Consider the following 11,036-nt stretch of genomic DNA (forward strand, 5'->3'; position numbering starts at 1 on the left):
AATCGGCCGTGGGCTTTGCTACCCACAGGGCCAAACTAAAAGGCCCGGTTATCAGATACCCTAAGTAGTAAGATTGCAGCTTCCCAGGTGCCAGCACTGGCCTCACACACCCCTGCGACGCAGAGAGCACCCTTGTCACAGAAGAGGAGCTGGCTTGCAAGTCTAGTGCCTGGCTCGAGATCGTCCTGCATTCCCCGCTGCGTGCTATCTGAAGCACTAGGCGATGGTCCTCCGGGTTCTTGCAGAGCCAGGGAGGTGACCTGAATCGCAGAGAACAGGATAGACACCGTTCTCGTGGGTGTCCTGGACCAGTTCCACGTGGGTCCAGTGGTCGCAAGGCTGCGGATACTCATCAACGGCCCAGCACTGAGCACGGACCCTTCTCGGGATACCTGTCGCCGCGAAGGACTCCGTTTGTCAATCATCCTTGCTTCAGGAAGGGCTGGGGGTGGGGAGGATGATCCTTGCTGGCGACTGCCTCGCGCGCGACGGAGGGGAAGGCTCGGGTCGCCAGCCCTCCCCCGCTAATCCGCCGCATTGTCCGCTGACGTGTCTAATTATGTGTCTTACAACCACCGCGCGGTCCCCGGAGCAGCGGGTGCCTTCTGGCGGAAAGACGAGAATGATTGCTCCATCTGTTCCCGCGGCACCTGGAGGGGAGGGGGGCGGAGGGGAAGTGCGCGCGTGTGCACAGGCCGGGCGGGCGGGGTGGTCACGCGGAGCGCAGGTGCCTCGGGAGCCAGAATCCCGGTGGCAGGTGCAGGTGCCAAGATCTCCCCGGCTGAGCGGATGCTTAATTACAGTCGACCACAGGGGCTGTTTCACTCCTGAGTGACGGGTGGAGCTCTGGCTGAAGCTCAGAGCAGAGCTGGAGAAGGTAGCGCTGGCGGGAGACTGCTGGGAAGCGAGAAAGAGGTCGTTTCCCTAATCACCGGGCCACGCCTCATCCCTAAACGGATTAAAGCGTCCTTTGGGCTACGTAGACGCTCTGCAGACATTATTTCTATTCTGAAACACTGTTTTCGTGGCTCTGCCACTATGCTGGACAGGTATCCAGACTATCAAAAATAGGGTGTCCTTGGAGTCAAACATCAGTAACAGCACCTACACACTGACCCTTTACAGTTTGCTAAGTGTTTGTTGGCAGGTGATCTTTTCTTCCCCGGTACACTGGGCATGGCGCTCAGGGTCTCATCGATGAGAGGCAAATGCTCTGGCCTCTAGGTCTGGTGCTCGAGTTTGGCCCTGAGCGGGTGGGCACATGTACAATGGGAGCTACAGAGGACCAGAGTCTGTTTGAGCAGCACCGAGTGTGGCTCATAGTGGGAGCTGTGGATGCTCTCCTGAAGGAAGGTGAACAGAAGTGGAAACGCTTTGAAAGCGTGGAGCGAGCTGGCTGCTGTGGGCTAGTTTTCCTCAGGTGGTGAAGCTGACGGATGAGGAAATCAGATGACTCAAAGTGGGTGGGACAATGCGGTGCAAGCAAAGCTAGTCGGTTGGGACAACCCCCAGAAAGTCACGTTTGCTTGGGGACCCAGGCAGCGTTACTACATACAGAAAAAGAAAGAGAAGATCCATCAGTCCAGGATCTACAGAAGTGGGAAAGTAATGTGAGCATGTCTTGTGGCTTGACTTTAAGCCCAGCAAGCGGTTTCGAATCTTACTGCCTTGGGCTAAGCAAAGTGCTTTAGCTTGACACTAAGCCTGATGACCTGAGTTCCAGCCCCCAGCCCCGACCTGGGCCCCACATGATGGAAGTAGAGAACTAACTTCAATAGGTGGTCTTCTGATGTGTGTGTGTGTGTGTGTGTGTGTGTGTGTATTCTAGCCCATGCTGGTGTGAAGAAAGGGGGGGGGGGGTATATACAAACATGCACACACAAAAATAATAATAATTAAAATGCACTTTAGAAAGAGCCTTCTTGTGTCCTCTTATTCTTGGTGTCTCCGAGCCATTGTTCCTCAGAATTTAGCAGATGTAACTGGTCATTTTTCCCTCATATGCAGTTGATCTGCCAAATGCTAAAAGCGCTGATACTGATGACAAGCCATATTGTGAACGCAAGTGCTAAGGGCTCAGAGACCTCCAGGCCCTGCTACCAATGAGGAGGTAGAGTATCTTGATCCCATTCTACAGACAAGAAAACTGAATTCTTCACCTAAGCTTACCATGTTTTTAGATGTTTGTATTAGCAACTGAGATTGTTTCTATGTTAATAAAAAAAACTTACGTGTATAGGTTTTTGTATGCATGTCTGTCTGTCTGTATATCATGTGCATCCATTGCCCACGAAGTCCAGAATCGGGCATTGGATCCCCTGGGACTAGAATTACAGATGGTTGTGAGCTGCCATGTGGATGCTGGGAACAAGCCCCATCTTCTCTGAAGAGCAATCGGTGCTCTTAACTGCTGAACCATCTCTCCAGCCCTACTTTAAATTATTTTTTAATAACTGAATTTACACGCGTGATGAGTGCTAGCTTGTACAAGCATGCATCTGTGTACACATGTGCGCATCTGGAAGTAAAAGGATAACTTACAGGAGTCTGTTCCCTCTTCCCAACATGTTGAACTGAGGGATCAAACCCAGGTCCTCAGGCAGCAAGCACCTTTACCCACAGAGCCTTCACAGATGGTCCAGTTACTTCTATTTTAAAAGTAATGATCTGGGGGAAACGGGGAGACTTCATGAAAGGCATCCCTTGAAGATAAACTGGCATCTCCTGCCTGCTGGCTCTGGGCCCTTGGACCACAGACTTCTTTTCTGTTGTTTTTGCTCATATGTAGTGTATGTGTTTGCCTGTGTTTGAGTGCATGTGTCTTCTTGATTGCTCTTCATCTTGGTTATTTAGGCAGGGTCTCTCACTAAACCCCACTAATGGCTCACTAACCCTAGCTACCCTGCTCCAGGGATTCGGTTTTTACTTCCAAACTGTGATTACAAGTAGGCTGCTATGCCCAGCTGGCTTTAACTGGAGTTCTGAAGATCCAAAATCTGGTCCTCAATGCTTGTGCTGAGCCATCTTCCCAGCCCTGGACCTGTTAAACTTCGCTGAGCATCAGTTTTTAAAATATCTACCATAGAGTGATGGTCTCACCCCTCCAGGTAGTTGGAGCAGGACTGAATGGAAATATAGCATTCTCACCACCGTCTGGCCCATGGTGGAAGCCAAACCATTTGCCATTTCTCTACTCTGTGTTGGTTTCTACGGACTCGGTCCAAAAGAACATGTGCTCTGTGCACACCAGCCTTCTAGTTATTTCCTTTGTGCTGTTTCCTCTGCTCCAGAGCAGCCTGGCACATCACAGATACTCAGTATTTCTGGACCTGAGTCCTGGGTTTCTGTGAGTTGGTGACTCTGTAAGATGTGACTTGTAGTGGTTTCCTAAGAGATTCAGAAGGATCCCAGGAACTAATCTTGGCAAAGAAGAAGTGAGACAGCCACTTTCATCTCCACCCCCAGCAAGCCAGGATCAAACCATGTGGTTTATATCTTGGTGATTTATGGCCCAATGTGGGACAACAACTAAGCCATTGACTCCAGCCCTAGTCCAGCTTCCTCAAAGTGAAGACGTGGCTGCCTTGAGCCACTCGTCTGAACTGGAGAGGTCTTGAAGAGTTTGAACTCCACATTTGGCATCCGTTTGCAACTTGAAGTGTGTTAAATGGTTCTAATGTCTTCCTTCCATCCCTTACTCTGAAGAAGCTGGAACTAGACTGTAGGTAAGAAGGAGTTTTGGGGAAGGACCTTCCAAGGTTTCACCCATGGTGCTTGAGAGGTAGGTTGGAAGATGAGGTTGGCTGTGATGATACACATATGGTGGCCATTCGGGGAAGGCTCCTGAGCGTCCATGCTCCTATAAAGAGTCCAGAAGCTTGAAAAATAGGTTAGAGCGCTGAAGACATAGCTCATTTTGCAAGCATGAGAATCTATGTTCAATCCCCAGAACCCACATAAAGAAAGTCAGGTGGGTGTAGGTGCTCACTCACACTGGGGAGCTGGGGACAGCTGGGTCCCTCAGGCATGCTGACCAGTCGGCCTAGTTATTTCTAGACGTATCTCGAAAAAATGGTGGATGGCTCCTGATGAAGAACTCTCAAGGTTGACCTCTGGCCTCCATATGCATATACATATGTGTACGTACACCTCTGTACACACGAGCACACATGCATGCAAAAGAAAGAAAAGGAGGTAGCCTGTAAAGCCAATCAGCTCTCTGAAATCCCAGCGAGACTAGTATGTGAGCAGATTTGTGGGACAGGAGGCTGAAGGAGTGAGTGCAGACAGGACAAGACGAAGTCTCAGTTCTAAGGGGCAAAGTGGCCATCCTCCTTCATTGACTAAAGCTTTGAACTGGCAACTGCCTATGGAATGGGCATGTCCAGCCAAGAATCAGGACCCTTACTGTGAAGCTCACTGGCACCAAGAGCAATTGTGCCTGTCTGTGTGCAGCAGGGGGACCTGCTCCTCTGCTTCCGGAAGCCTCATCTGGTATCCATGTTGGGCATCGTACGACCCCATCATGTGTGTAAGCGCACATCCAGTTTTAAAGAGTTCTAGAAGGCTGCTTCTGAACGCATTTGTGTACACACATAACCCAGCCGCTCACACTCAGCACTTCCTGCCGGGCCAAGTAACCAAGCCCCAGGTTATTTTTAGTTATGATGTCTTTGAGGTAGAGTCTCACTATGCTGTCTAGGTTTGCCTGGACTTATTTATGTAGCTAGCCCAGGCTGGCCTGCAACTCTAGGTCCTCCTGCCTCCATGCTGGGATCCCAGGTGTGCACCATCAAACCTGCCATAACAACAATGAACAAAATGGCCATCTATTCTATGGACCTCAAGTGAAAATTTCATGTCAGCTTTCTTTGTATTCTTTTAGCATGTTGTGATTCTCTTGAGCTGTAGTGTATTAGTGAGTCTAGAAGATGCGTATATGTGTTTCTGTGTTTATGGTATGTATGTGTGTAGGTTTTGTGTGTGTGTGTGTGTGTGTGTGTGTGTGCTATCTATCAGTAGATAGATAAAAGTAGCACCTTTCCCAGATTGGGCCATTGGAGCCCGGAGCCAGCACAGTAATGTGGCTCAGAGCACTGAGAGCAGCATATCCTTTCCTCTACCCCCGTTACCCTCACTCTCGCCCTGGATAAAGTCACGTGCCTGGCAGGGATTGTTCATAGGAGGCCTGTGACCATGCAGCATACACGTGCAAGCCAGCTCTCCAGGTGAGGAAACCCTGAGGCGGCTGGCCCAGCAGGGTCAGCTCCAGCCCGTGCCAGCCAGGACTGCTTCCCCTCTGGTATGCCATGCCGACAGAGCAGGACAGCCGCTTCTGGCAGCAGCAGCCCCCGGGAGTGTGTTTGTGCATTCAGGCATCAGCTCGCTCAGCCAGAAGTAGCCAGGGAGTGGTTCTTGTGCCCAGCCTGAAGCAGAGGGAGGGAGGAACAGATGGGATGTGAGCGTTGTCACAGCGGCTGGCTGGCTTCCTTTTACATTAGCATTTTATACCCTGGCTCTCAGCAGTTGTGAGCAGCCAGCAGCACTATGCCTGTTGCCAGAATCAAGAAGTTTCAGCCTCAGGAGGCCCTGACCCTGTCGTGACCCCAGCAGGCACTTGGTGGCCAGACTGCACCTGCACTGTGTCTTCTCTCCAGCCACCTTGGCCCCTTCCCAGCTGACAACACTCCAGAGAATTGAAGCCATTGGCCCAGAGTCATGTGGAGAACCGGGGACAGGGAATTTAACTAGGCAGCCACATCCCAAGACCTGCCCTGTGATCTTCCACACCTAGGGAGATTCAGACTCTAGAGCAGTGGTTCTCAAACTTCCTAATGCTGCACCCTTTAATACAGTCCTTCATGTTGTGGTGACTCCCAACCATTTTTTTTCATGCCAGGGCGTAGTGGCGCACACCTTTAATCCCAGCACTCAGGAGACAGAGGCAGGCAGATTTCTGAGTTCAAGGCCAGCCTGATCTACAGGGTGAGTATCAGAACAGTTAGGGCTACACAGAGAAACCCTGTCTTGAAAACCAAAAAAGAAAGAAAGAAAGAAAGAAAGAAAGAAAGAAAGAAAGAAAGAAAGAAAGAAAGAAAGAAGCAAAGAAAAAAAATTATTTTTGTTTCTACTTCATAACTGCAATTTTGCTGTTATGAACCATAATATAAATGTCTGATATGCAGGATATCTGGTTTGTGACTTCCATGAAAAGGTCTTTTGAGCCCACAAACAGGTCACAACCCACAGGTTGAGAACCACCGTCTCTGTAATTTTTTTTTTTTTGCCAAGCCTCAGAAATAGATTCCTTCCTCATCCCAGAACCACTCTTCCTTCCACTTAAGGACGAAGTGGCTGTGTGTCTATGACTGCCTCAGGACCTCTGTCTTAAACATCGATGCTATGCAGAGGAGCTGGAAGTGTGGGGGTGGAGGCTGAAGTCCCATGTGTCACAAGCCAGTTGGTGGCCTCCTGTTAGATTCTGTCAGGCAAGGGATATACGGCCTGTCATCAATGGGGCTGTATCGTCTGTTTTCTGTTGCCATTTCTGCGGCTGAGTACTTTATAGGAATTAGCTGTCGCATTTGAGGGGCGGAGTCCACAGTGGGAGCATCTGCTTGGCTTGCCGAAGGCCTTCTCATTGCGTCATAGGAGGAGCGGGTCCAAGAGCGAGAGTTCTGAGGATGGACGTGAAACAAGAGAAACTCAGGGAAGAAGATGTCAGGCTCTTCTCCCAACCGCTTCACAGTGCCCCTGAGGGACAGTGAGGAGAGCTGTTTTCAGGCTCCTGTGGCCAGAATACCCTCCCACAGGGTCACATCTGTCCCATGGGCTGCCTGGGTCACACTCCTGACAGTGCCTTCCAACCATGCCTGGTCCTAGATTGCTTCTGGGGACCATATCACCCCACTGCTGTTTTCAGAAGCAACATGACAGTGGGGTACCATGTGGATCCCCCCATTCTCCGTGACCGTGGTCTTTGGCCTGGCCTTTTCTCTGCTTCTTTGCCACTGCCCCTCTGCCTTGGGAAAGAAAGTCTGCTTTCTTACTCCTTCCCTTCTGTTTTTATCTTAGAGGTCTCTCAAGGGCCATTTTTGTCACTGTTGGACAGAGCAGAGGTGGCTATGAACTGAGGGGGATAGACTGGTTTGGGGGGCAAGCCTTGTTTTGAAGGCATTGACAGCAGAAGCCAACAGCCCTTCTTGTTACTGCAGGGGGAAGGAGAGCCATTAGAAACTATTGGCACCAAAAGCCACCATCCACACCGACCCCAATGGAGTCTAATTGCCTATTCTTGCGCAGCCTGCAAACCTCGGAACCCTCATCTGCTGTCCTCCCTCACACACCTGCGTCTGCGCTTTCAGCGCTGTGGACAAGAACCGTGGGCCTCACTAAGAACCAAAGCCTCGCTGGCCGGTGAGGGCGGCATTGACTCCAACCATAAGCCCCAAAGCCAAGTTATGACTGCGGGTGCATCTCCCTCCCGCAGCTGTGCTGCTCCTGGAGCAGGTCTGTCTGATGCTCTGGTTCGACCTCTCCCGTTTTTTTGTCTCTGGAAGGAGGAACAAGCAAACCCTGGGGCTGCCTTTCACACCGAGAATGAAATGAGACCCTTGAGAACACACTGCCGGGCACTGATGGACACCAAGCATGTACCCCGGGGAGGTGGTCACCACCTGGATACCTCACAGAGTCCTACATGGTCGCCCTGGTCCCCAGCACGCAAGCTTCGCCCTCCCATTTTGCTGAGGTGACTGTGCTGTCCTGCTTCTGCTGCAAAGCTCCCATGAGAGAGAGGGACACACACACTTGTCTCTTTAGCCAGGGAGTCGGGACGTGGGCTCCTTCAGTGCCCGGGGAGGCATCCCGGTCCCAGACACATACAACAGCATCCGTCTTCTGCTGGCTCTGGAAAGGCCTTGGGTATGTGTCTGCCAGTAAGGCCAGTCCAAGACCAAGAAAACCAACCGAGGAACTCGAGAGTGGGTAAAGAAAAAAAAAAAAAAGATTCTTGTCCGAAGTGTTATGGTAGGAGTCTCAAAGTGACAGGGAACATTTATTCATTCAACAACTGTCAAGCACCTACTGTCTACTGTGCACTGTGAACTACCCCGGGCTTGTAGGAGTGACTTAGGACAACTTGCATGTGAACAGATTCACAAGTAACCACAGAGCCGCAAATGTGGAGGAAGGGAGGAACGGGGGAGGGGAGCACAGCTTCCGGTAGAGGGGAACGGGGAAGGGGAGCACAGCTTCCCTTAGGATGGAGGAAGGGAGGAACGGGGGAGGAGGACACAGCTTCCCGTAGGGTGATCAGGAAAGCAACGACAGCCTTGTGGAGAGGCGTTGCTGCGGAGGGAGCAGTGTGGGCAAAGACCCTGGGGCATGTAAGAACATGGAGATTTGGAAGAACAGTGAGGAGGGGCTGTGGATGTAACCAAGGAGAGGAGAGGGCAGTAAGAAGCCACTGGAGAGGGAGGCGGGAGCCACAGGATCTGAGCAGGCAAATAACATGGTCGACCTCCTTTAGAAGTTGGACCATTTGAAACCCGCGCAAGGGTTAAAGAATGGAGGAATTCCTAGAAGACAGTGTGTCTCTGGCAGGTCGTGTTCAGGGCTCATGTGGGATTCCCCTCTGTATGCTGTGAATACCATAGTTTAATAAAGAAATCTGCCTTGGCCTGTGATAGGGTGGAGTCAAGCTGGGGTGGGGAGGGGACTAAACTGAAGGTAGGGAGAAAGAAGGCGGAGTCAGGAGAAGCCATGTAGCCCCCGCCAGAGGCAGACGCAGGACAGAATCTTGCCGGTAAACCACAGCCACGTGGTAATACACAGATTAATAGAAATGGGTTAATTAATATGTAAGACCTAGCCTCTAAGAAGCTAGAGCTAATAGGCCAAGCAGTGATTCAATTAATGCAGTTTCTGTGTGGTTAGTTCTGGAGTCTAGGTGCCCCGGAAACGAACAAGCAACCTCCGCACTACACAGGGCCATGACTGAAACTGGGACAGCTGCCCTCCCTGCATCCCAAAGGCAGAGGGTGGCAGCTGCACTTGAGTTTCACGTTCTTGCCATCCGTGGTCCAGCGTCTCAAGGTGCTAGGTCTCCCATGAATATCTCTAATGGACCTCGAGCCAAGTGCTCATTCTGGGATGACTTAGTCACACGTAGAGTGGGACAGGGTCACTATGAACATTCCAGTTGCTATGGGATAAGGATGGGCCCCTAAGCAGGAAGGTGTAAGATAATGGGAGTGAGATGGGAATCCTGTTGCCAGGAAACCAGGGGCTAAGGAGTATACCTATGCTTGTGATGCTCACCTGTGATCCTGTCAATTATGAAGCTGAGGCAGGAGGATGGCAAGTTCCCAGTCAACGTAGGCAGAATAATGAGATTCTGTCTCAATAAAATAATGTGGGGTGGGGTGGGTAAATGGCTCAGTGAGTAAGAGTACTTGCTGCACAAGTGTGAAGACCCAAGTTTGTATCCCAACACATATGTAAAAAGTCGGGTATGGAGTGCGTGTAGCCCCAGGGCTATGGGACAGGGGGCAGAGATAGAAAGGTCCTTGGAGTTTGCTGACTGCCAACCTCACCCCAGGTTCCTAAAGAGATCCTCTCTCAGGGGAATAAGAGTGACAAAGTTGAGGAGTCCTCCTCTGGCCTTTGCACACACGGGTTGCATGTTCAACCCCCAACACACACACAAAAGTCTGAAGGGGAGGGAGAAAAGGCTGGAAGGAAAGAAGAGCCCAGAATCAAGTTCAGAGTTCAGCTCAGTTTCCTAGTAGCCAAAGCGAAAAGAAATGAGAGCGGCAGAGTTTGCGATTGGCTAACAATAAGAAGAAACAGATCCCAAAGAGGGGAAAACATTTTCTTCCATGACACCTAAAAGGGCTTTCTGGAAAGCTCCTCTGTGGAAGGGGAACTGGGAGATTGCTGTAGGTAATTCATCCAGCAAGGGTTTTATTTAGATTTCTGGAGAACTGAGGTTTCCAAGGTGGAGACTGTCCCGTGAACTCTGAAAGGAAAAGGGACATTATTGCACCCCAGCTATGGAGGTGGCTTCTGGTGAGGGGACCCACTGTGCTTCCTTCTGATCCCACCTGTAGGAGAAATGTGATGGGTGTGGGGGCAGGACAGGGCACAAGACTAGAGAGCAGGCCATCCCGCAGAATGCCACCCCTTGAGTGTTGCCTCTTTGGGCTAAAGAATTTTGATGAGGAACTGGAACTTTGGGGTGGTTAAATCCCAAGTGCTTGTCAGTCATGGTGGTGCAGGCCTTTAATCCCGACAGTTGGGAGGTAGAAGGAGGTGGATCTCTATGAGCTAGAGGGCAGTAGGGGCTCTACTTCATAGTGTGGCCATGTCTCAAAACAGAAGATTCACAAATAAACAAAACTTTTGAGTGTTGACCATTAATGTAAGACTATTCAAAATCTTTCTCAAATCCCAGGGAAAAGTGAACATAGCTATGGATCTTTGCTTGGTGTCCCAGCTTCCTGAACAGCCCTTCTCAGCCAAGGTGCTAGGCTGGCTTCTGGTCTAGAGAGAGCTCCAGGTGCTAAGACCCTATCTTGCTCTTAAACTGAGAACACCATGGCCTGACTGCTCACTTCCATGATGTCTTTCTCTTTTCTTTTTTTAAAAATTGTTTTTAATTGAGCTATATATTTTTCTCCACTCCCCTCTCTTCATCCCCTTTCCCTTTCTGCTCTCTCCCCTGATCCCCATGCTCCCAATTTACTCAGGAGACCTTGTCTTTTTCTACGTCCCATGTAGATTAGACCCATGTATGTCTCTCTTAGGGTCCTCTTTGTTGTCTAGGGTCTCTGGGATTGTGAATTATAGGCTGGGTTTTTTTTTTTTTGCTTTATGTCTAAAAGCCACTTATGAGTGAGTACATGTGATATTTGTCTTTCTGGGTCTGGGTTACCTCACTCAATATGATGTTTTCTAGATCCATCCATTTGCCTGTAAATTTCAGGATGTTATTATTTTTTCTGCTGTGTAGTACTCCATTATGTAAATGTATC

This window comes from Arvicola amphibius, chromosome 2 (genome assembly GCF_903992535.2).
Source record: "Arvicola amphibius chromosome 2, mArvAmp1.2, whole genome shotgun sequence".
Classification (NCBI taxonomy): Eukaryota; Metazoa; Chordata; class Mammalia; order Rodentia; family Cricetidae; genus Arvicola; species Arvicola amphibius.